The following is a 9,099-nucleotide window of genomic DNA, read 5'->3' as shown; positions in this document are numbered from 1 at the left end:
GGAGTTACTGTCACCAACATCACCATTCCAATACTGGTATGCATCAATAGAATCACATGCTAATGGTGTTTTAACTCCACATGCTGGAAAAGATGCAATTCCAATTCAATTTTTACTGCAACTTGTGTTCAGTTCATAAACATTTGCATATGCATTTGCACAACTATAGAAGGCACATTAGTGATAAGTGAATCTGCTTAGTGATAAGCAACTGCTGCTTTTTTGACGCAACTGCAACTTTTTTTTCTACAACCACAATTTTCCACAGCTAAATTTTGCACCCATTTTGCACAAAACATTTGTAGATGGCGAAATGCAGAATTTCTCTGCGAATCCATGCCTGGTGAAAACATTTGCTTTTCACTAAAGGCATATATCTGCAATAATAATGCTAGACTTGTGAGTGAAAGCTTCTGTATTGTGTGGGGAGAATTTTCTATATTGTACTTTGCACAGTGCACTTGTGGTAGTAAATTATACCAAAGGGACCATTTACTTTTCCCCGGTGGGTAGCGTGCTAAGGGGCACAAGTGTACCATGTAGAGTTCACCTCAGAAGCACTTGCACCCTAAATAAGTTGCACTCTGCTACAGCACAAACATCAGGAGGCAGTAAGGACAGGGCCTGGCACGGGCTGTGCCTATTGTCACTCCCTAACTTGGACACCTACATGCCCCCCTGGCCCCCACGCCTCACCAATACAGTGCTACCAGTGCTCACCAATACAGCCCAGTCATAACTGTATTTGTAGGGGAAGCCACAGGTCTAGATGCTCAGAAACCTATTACTTGTGAATTAAATGCATCCTATTGGATGCACAGAGCAATGACAGGAGAACCTTGGCGACAAAGCTGAACACCGAGTGCAAAGACTGCACCAGCAACCATGTGATTTGTGGTAGTACTGTCTTCACGTAAGTGAGTATAGTAAGCCAATCAATAAAGAACATAATGTTGTAAAGCTCTTTCATTTAATTAAAATGAGGTGTCGTGTAGGCCCCCTGTTTTGGTGGGCACTTTTGCCCATGTATTAAAGCACACCCACACTCTGGCTAGTACTGGTAGGTTTGTGTGATTCACCCCAGGCTTAGGTAAGGTATGGAGCTGCAAGAATGGCCCAGAATCATTTGGCGTATAGTAATCAGTTTTCATGTGGATCTGCTCTGGTTAAAGGGTTGTTCAACATAAGGGTATATTTAATGATTTACTCAAGGCTTTAGTTGCTCTTTTAATAGCCTGTTACTTTTTCAGCTAAATATTATTCTTCAAATTCTGAAAAGCAGCTAGGTCAAATAGCTGTTATAAAGCAAAAATATCCTGAATTCTAGCACCATAAAAATAAATCTTACACATTACGTGCTTTCAGCATATGTGAAGCATACTGTATATACTGTATCTAAGTACTAATGTTTCCAAATTTAGAAAATGTAATCTATATACACGGCTCAGAGAATCTCCTTTTAATCTCCGAAACACATGTCTGAATCTAAACCATGACAGTGGCACCACAAATGGATACCATATGACGGCCTGTAGAAACTGGCTAGGAGTTCAGCTGTTTCCACCCCGCTGTAAGTCTATCCAAGCAGGTTTCCTAACAATGTGCTTAAGGGTAAAAAAGTCAATTAAAACACAACTGTCCCAATTCTAGTGAAAGTCACCGATCATTGGGAACTGCCATTCATTTTATTGTATGTGCATTTAAACTGTAGCCTGACATGCTGACAAAATGCATTTGAAAGGCCTTGTCCATCAAACCTCATTTGCAGAATGATGATGACAAAGTATGTGGATAATCTGACCTTCTATTAAACCTTATTAAGATTGTTGACATTTCTTTTATTGGGGTTTAGTCTGCAATATGTCCTGCCCCAAGCAGTGTTCACCACATTGGTTTCGTGCTTTTATTAGGTTCCCAAGAATGCTTTTCTTGCAGCAATTACAGTGGTATTGCTTAGAATTGTGGACTCTATGCAGGGCTGTTACAGGCAATTTGCATAGCTACAGAATTGACTGTAAGATTTAAAGGCCAATTGTACCTCTACAGCTGGAGAGCCCATACCTTAAAAGAACAATTTACACTGTTTATAAAAAGCAGTGATGAGGAAGTCTACAAATGTTCAGTAAAAAGATTTGCATAGGATATCCTGCAGGGGAGGCCATTTTTACAAAATATTTGTGTCTATTATTAAGAGTAGAAGCAGCCATGATAGTTCTGATGTTATATTCTCATTTACAAGATGTAATGTAAAGTGCCTTCAAGTGGAGAAATTATTAGAGACAAAAAGTGCAATGCAGAGCTGGCGAGGGCAAGGCAGCCCCTATATGTACCAGCTGTTATAGGGCCTATTCTCAATTATGGTGCCCCTGAGGAAGCCTATGAGCAAAATGCATTTCTTATATATATATACCTTTTATTTAATTGGGGTTTCATGCCTTTTCTAAAGTTATTGTTTTAAGGATTCCATGACAGGGATATATAAATTCTATTTTTTTTTTAAAAAAATGCTTCTGCAGTACCCAGGTACTTAGTCCTATTATTATTGAGATGGGACGATGGTTGGGACCTATAGTCCTTTTCGGTGCATGATTAATTATCGTGACTTACCCTTTGTACTCAGTTTTAAAAGTGCGTTTTTATCTTAGGTTAACTGGTTTTTGCTTAAAGGAGAATGCAAGTCAAAATTTAAAAAGCATACTGCCCAATAGTCCTCCTATTGTTTAGTAAAAACGCCACACTTTTGGCTCACCTAATCAAATATTTACTCAGTCACACTTATTTCTCATTTTCTAGAACAGGCAGCCATCTCTAAAAAGGTGTTCTCCCTTCCTTTCCCTCCTTGCTTCATACTGCACATGTGTTTCATTCCCTCCCCCCCTCCCCTCTGCCAGATCCGCTTTTGATTGGCTGGTGGGCATGTGTAGCTCAGAACAGCAGACAGGATCAAGTTACACACATGCTCAGAGAATAGGAAGGCTGCCGCTGGCACCTACAGGAAGGAGAGAGAGATTTCAGTGATGTCACTGTAGGCTTCACACTGCTGTAGGCTGCCAGCACCATATCTCAGAGAAGCAAGCAGGGATCTGGGAATTTAGATATGCACTAAGTACTTAAAAAGAATGCCTTTAGACTTACTTTTAATTTATATTAACCTTTCATTGTCCTTTAATGAACAAATAAAGGTTTTTCTACATTTATAAATCCTGGCTGATGGTAGCTCCTAAATAAAGGGGGTTCTCTCTTTTTTTCCTCTCTGTCTTATGTGGTCAGTACACAGTACACACAACCAAACTTGCATGTCTGAATGATACAGAAGTTAGTAGAAGGATAAGTGTTTTGAAACACAACAAAATTGTAATTCATTTTAAAGGTCAAGAAAGATTTAAAGGCACACTTTACCCCCTTACAGTATTTAATATGAGTGCAATGAATGGGGCTTTTACCAGCCAAAACTTATGGATGACACAGAGCTTTAAATGTGCCAGCAAGGCATGAGCTATACTTGGAGGGAAACGCTGGCACTGGGTATATGGGATATACTGGGTACATAGGAATATGAATAGGAGAGAACAAAATTGTAGCCTCACAGAGCAATACTGTTTTGGCTGCTGGGGTAAGTGACCCCCATTTGAAAACTGGAGAGATGCAGACGAGGAAGGCAAATAATTCAAAAACGTAAAAAAAAAATAATGATTCTATAACATACAAAAAGTAAACTTGAACTACTATTTTAATAAAACAAATACATCACATTCTCTAGGCAAAGGTCTTTATTGGGGATATCTGGCTTGTTCTTGTTTGTGGATGCTGAACTAATATGGGCAGGGGCATTAAGACTGGGGGAGCAAAACATATATGGTTTAAATGTTTTAATTATTTGTGAGTAAACTCATTGTTCTTATAAATCTCATATTTGTGCTTGTAAAGTATTCACCCACGTAGATTGTATGCTCTACAGCAGTGGTCCCCAACCAATGGCTCACAAGCAACATGTTGCTCACCAACCCCTTGGATGTTGCTCCCAGTGGCCTCAAAGCAGGTGCTTATTTTTAAATTCCTGACTAAGAGGCAAGTTTTGGAGGTATAAAAACCCGGTATACTGCCAAATAGAAGCTCCTGTAGGCTGCCAGTGTACATGGGTTCTACCAAATAACCAATCACAGCCCTTATTTGGTACCCCTAGGTATATTTTTTCATGCTTATGTTGCTCCCCAACTCTTTTAACATTTGAGTGTGGCTCATAGGTAAAAAAGGTTGGGGACCCCCGCTCTATAGGGTAACTGGTACTTAATCTGTGACTAAATTGAGTTATATCAATTATAACCTAGTTTTCTGGTATGTACCTCAAGCATGAGGTACATACAGCTCATATGTAAAACCCTTTTTAGTAGTAAGTGTCATTGGGTAATCCTGGGTCAATATTTACTGAGATATACAAGTATGGGACCCATTATCCAGAATGCTCGGGACCTGGGGTTTTCTAGATAAGGAGTCTTTCTGTAATTTGGATCTCCTACCTCAAGTCTACTAAAAAAAATATTTAAACAGTAATTAAACCCAATAGGATTGTTTTGGCTCCATTAAGGAGGGATCAATAACAAGGTACTGTTTTATTATTACAGAGAAGAAAGAAACTATTTTTAAAAACGTGAATTATTTGATTAAAATGGAGTCTATGGAAGATGGCCTTTCTGTAATTAGGAACTTTCTGGATTATGGGTTTCCAGAGAACGGGTCCGATACCAGTATATATATATATGCCAGTTTGGCAAGATTCCTTAATAAGGCACATAATATAATGTAATCTATCTGTTGGTTAACTATTCATTCTAGGATGTAGTTACAGTCCAGTACAGGCCCCAGTCCCAGGGCCAGATTTGTCTTCTGGGCGCCCTAGGCTGCCCTCGTTGATCGCCCCCCCCCCCCCAACACGCATGCGCGAACAATCGCTCGCCCTCCCAACTCGCATGCGCGAACGAGCGAACAACCGCATACATTTAAAGTCCCATACGGAGCAGTGGGGAGAAGTTCCCACTGCTCCGTATTGAAAAAAACTTTAAAAATTCTGTGCATGCCGCCCCTACATTTCTGCAGCCCTAGGCCCAGGCCTTTGTGGCCTCTCCACAAATCCGGGCCTGCCCAGTCCGTATCACTGACCCCATAAAAATGCTACGTCAAACAAGGTTGCAAAGCAAAATGTACTCAGGCAGCTTCTTCACTGCACAAATAAGCCCTCTCACCCTGATACGTACTTTTTTGGTCAATAAATGCTCTAACCAGGAGCATGTGTGTTGACAAGTTATTGCTTAAATGTAATCTGAATTGGCTTATCCATCGCAGAGAAAAACGGTTCTATCTGAAATCCATTACATGCTTTTTGTAGCTCGTGGTGCATAATATTATGTAGCAAAATAAATAGCTTGTTTGATTTGTAACATAATATTGATTCCCACGGATACACTGCATTTTGTTCTTCCAACATCTAAGGTGTGAACTCAGCATTGTGTCCTTTCCTTTAGACATGAGAAAATAACCCGATGCTAAGGGTAACCAAGGCTAAAAAATACAGTTCTTTTACTTTGTGGCAGTAGAAATCCTTTCTGATATTTGCTCTGCTGATTTCTGCACCTTTTGCTATTCTCTGCTTTTAAATTAATAGACAATAACATCAAATTCTTCCTCTGCACCCTCAGCGTTTGTGCATATTTACTGAGGTGTCTGCCAAGGAGATTGTGCACATATCACTAATCCATCTGCCTGTGGTGGTTAAAAGCTCAGATAAAATCAAGGGCTCTTAGATCTTAACCTTTTAAGTCTGAAATGCTTTAAATGTCTGCCTCATGGCAACAACGGAGTGGGAGGTGATGGCTGAAATCTACTTTCTGCGCCTATTGTGCCTCTTTTAAGCATTGAAATTGCCAAATCAAAAGTTACATGGTGAGGTGCATTTACAAACACAGAGTGTTTGACAAAAAATGTGATTTATTCTTATTTAGGTTATTTGAACATCTAACAAATTCTAAAGGGATGTGTACAATCTGTACTTTGGGAAAAAAGAGTTGCAGAAAATGTATGTAACACTTTCAACTGGCAGGACCCTCCAATATATACGGATCAAGTGAGCTTCAGTTGTGTCTAATCCCTTGAGAACACATTAGCTCGCTGTTAATGTGCCGCTATCAAATGAATAGTATAACCTTTATAGGAAACAAACTGTTACTTGTAACAGTAGTGAAGCAGTTAGTTAATACACATGGTAACTAGTTATGGGTAAAATAATTCGGCAGGCATGGATTCGCGGATTTAGTCACAAAAGGGGCGACAAAATTCCCTGATGAAAAATTCTGCATGCATTAAAAAATTGTCGCCTGTCGCTCATCACTGGTAACCAGCAGCATTTAAATGGGTTGTTCACATTTAAATAAACTTTTATTATGATATAAACATTCATATTCTGGAACAATTTGCAATTGGTTTTTATTTTTTCTTATTTTCAGTTATTTAGCTTTTTTTGTTCAGCAGCTCTCCAGTTTGGGAATTCAGCTTCAGCTTCAGCTCTGGTTGCTTGGGTCTTGTTTACCTAAGCAACCAGGCAGTGGTTTATCAATAGGATGGGGCCAGAAGAGAAAAATGAAAAAAAAAATAATAAAAAAAAATTGTAGCCTCATAATAGACTTATAGTTCTGTAACATTAAGAGGCACATTCATTAAAGTACGACAGGTCCGAAAACAACATTTTTTTATTATTTCTAAAGTTTACGACTTTTGCGTATTTTCTGCGATATTTTCGTTAAATTGCGCTACTTTTTCGTACTTTGTGATAATTGCCACAACAATTTGTGCGACAAAATTGTATTTGTCGCAACGAGTATGAAAGTTTCGGATTCATTCAAGCTTCGGTATCATGACTTTCCTTGGGCCAGCTCCGAAAATTTTGGATGGTAAGTAGGAAATCTTTGTATTCAAATGAACGGAATTTTCGTGACTTTTGCAATCATCAGAAATTATCGGATTTTGTGATTTGGATTCCCACTTTAACTTCTGGATTAACCACCACTAGGGGCTCTTGAACCCACATGCAATCATTCAAGAAGTTTTGGCTACTTGGCATCCTACTAAGTACTGAGAAACCTAGCTATGCCAGTGCTCCTACAGCAAAACCTCATTCCACCTGAGTTTTAGAAATCAACATATGTGCAGGGAAGCGCATTTGTGCAAAAAACAAAGTGGATTGAACCAGTTTTTTCTATCTTTCCATACACATAGTAAATGGCCCTTACCTTGTTGGCTTGAAAAAGTTCTACATTTATGTAATAGCATGGAATTTATTAAGATTCAAAGGCTCAATTTATGTTTTCATTTGGTCACCCAAACTGTGTTGTTATTGACTTATGTGATAACATGGGGAGAAGCTAAACTCTGGGATGGTAGTGGATTTCTGTAATGAGGTAGCCTTCCCTCCCTGTTTATTTATACTAAGGCACTAATATTTACTTTTAATTAAACTTCTTAATTGTGCTTAAACCTAGTATTTAGAGTAATTTCGTATTAAAGAATATGAAAGGCATTATTTCCGCTATGAAAAAAACTTAGTGATTACCCCTTTTCTGCGTATTCTTACTCTAACCCCATGAGGCTCTTTTTTCTCTTGTTCTTTTTGGAGTGGCTGAACCCCACGGGTAATGAGATCCCTGTATCTAGAGGCTTAAAATATGGCTGCTTTCACTTTACTGAAAGAAGTCATTCGATACAGAACTGTAGTATGTGAGTTCCTAATACTTTCACAGATTTTCCCCTTTTACTACACCCATTAAACTAAGAACACATTTGTCATGGCTGACACGCAGTGCAATGTTATTAGATATGGGTTAATGCAGATGCTATAGACCTTTGATAAATATTCTGACCATATATCATATCCCGTTAGGGTGGGCAGGTGTCTATAGTTATGAAGTATGCCACATCTTTCCACTCAGCGAAGCTCTTGCTCTTTTTTAGGTTTTGTTTCCTATGAACTGCCTGTTGGGATTATATTGGCCGACATTTGGAAAGCGTGGTCACATCTCCAGACAGCCATGAATAATTCTGTTTAAATGTATCACATGTTAAATGTGAATCAACACAGTCAGAGTCTAAGGAGCTGTGAATAATATTTCCTGTAAACTACTGGGAGGACGTGAGTTAAGTATGTTTTATGATCAATGTTCACCTTCTTCTTTTTTAATAAGTATATTGTACTCTATGTCTAAGTAAATACTCCAACCTTATGGTTGCCCTGAACTCTTATACAGTTCTCAAAGTGAAAATGTATAACTCCAGAATGCAGGGGAACTGAGATCCCATTAGATATGTTGTGAGAACGGGCTTTACCAAAAAGCATTATTTCTGATATACGTGAACAAAATACAGCCATTTTTTTATTGTGACGTTGGATTCTACATATGAAATATGTACATACAGGTATGGGATCTGTTATCTGGAAACCTGTTGTGCAGAAATCTCTGAATTACTGGAAGGCTATCTCCCATGGACTCCATTTTAATAAATTATTTTAATTTTTAAAATGTATTTTCTTTCTTTTCTGTAATAATAAAACAGTACCTTGTACTTGATCCCAACTGAGATATAATTAATCTTATTGGAATCAAAACAACCCTATTAGGTTTATTTAATCGTTAAAGGATTTTTTAATAGATTTACGGTATGGTGATCTAAATTATGGAAAGAACCTTTATCCGGGAAACCCCAGATTATTATTATTATTAACATTTATTTATAAAGCGCCAACATATTCCACAGCGCTGTACAATAAGTGGGTTACATACATTGGACATACAGAGTAACATATAAAGCAATCAATAACCTATACAAGAGGTGAAGAGAGCCCTGCCCCAAAGAGCTTACAATCTACAAGGATCTCAAGCATTCTGGATACAAACAGAATAAGCAACTCCTTACGGGAAAAGTGCCTCTAAATAAGTGATTCCCAAGCTGTGGAAGTGGCACCCACAAAGCAATGACTTGGGGGGCCCCAGTATAAAGGGCAGCTAGGGTGACATTTGGGGAGAATGCCCATTTGTTCATCCTCTTAGGTAAAGG

This window comes from Xenopus tropicalis, chromosome 3 (genome assembly GCF_000004195.4).
Source record: "Xenopus tropicalis strain Nigerian chromosome 3, UCB_Xtro_10.0, whole genome shotgun sequence".
NCBI classification, from domain to species: Eukaryota; Metazoa; Chordata; class Amphibia; order Anura; family Pipidae; genus Xenopus; species Xenopus tropicalis.
This window is presented reverse-complemented; position numbering follows the sequence as displayed.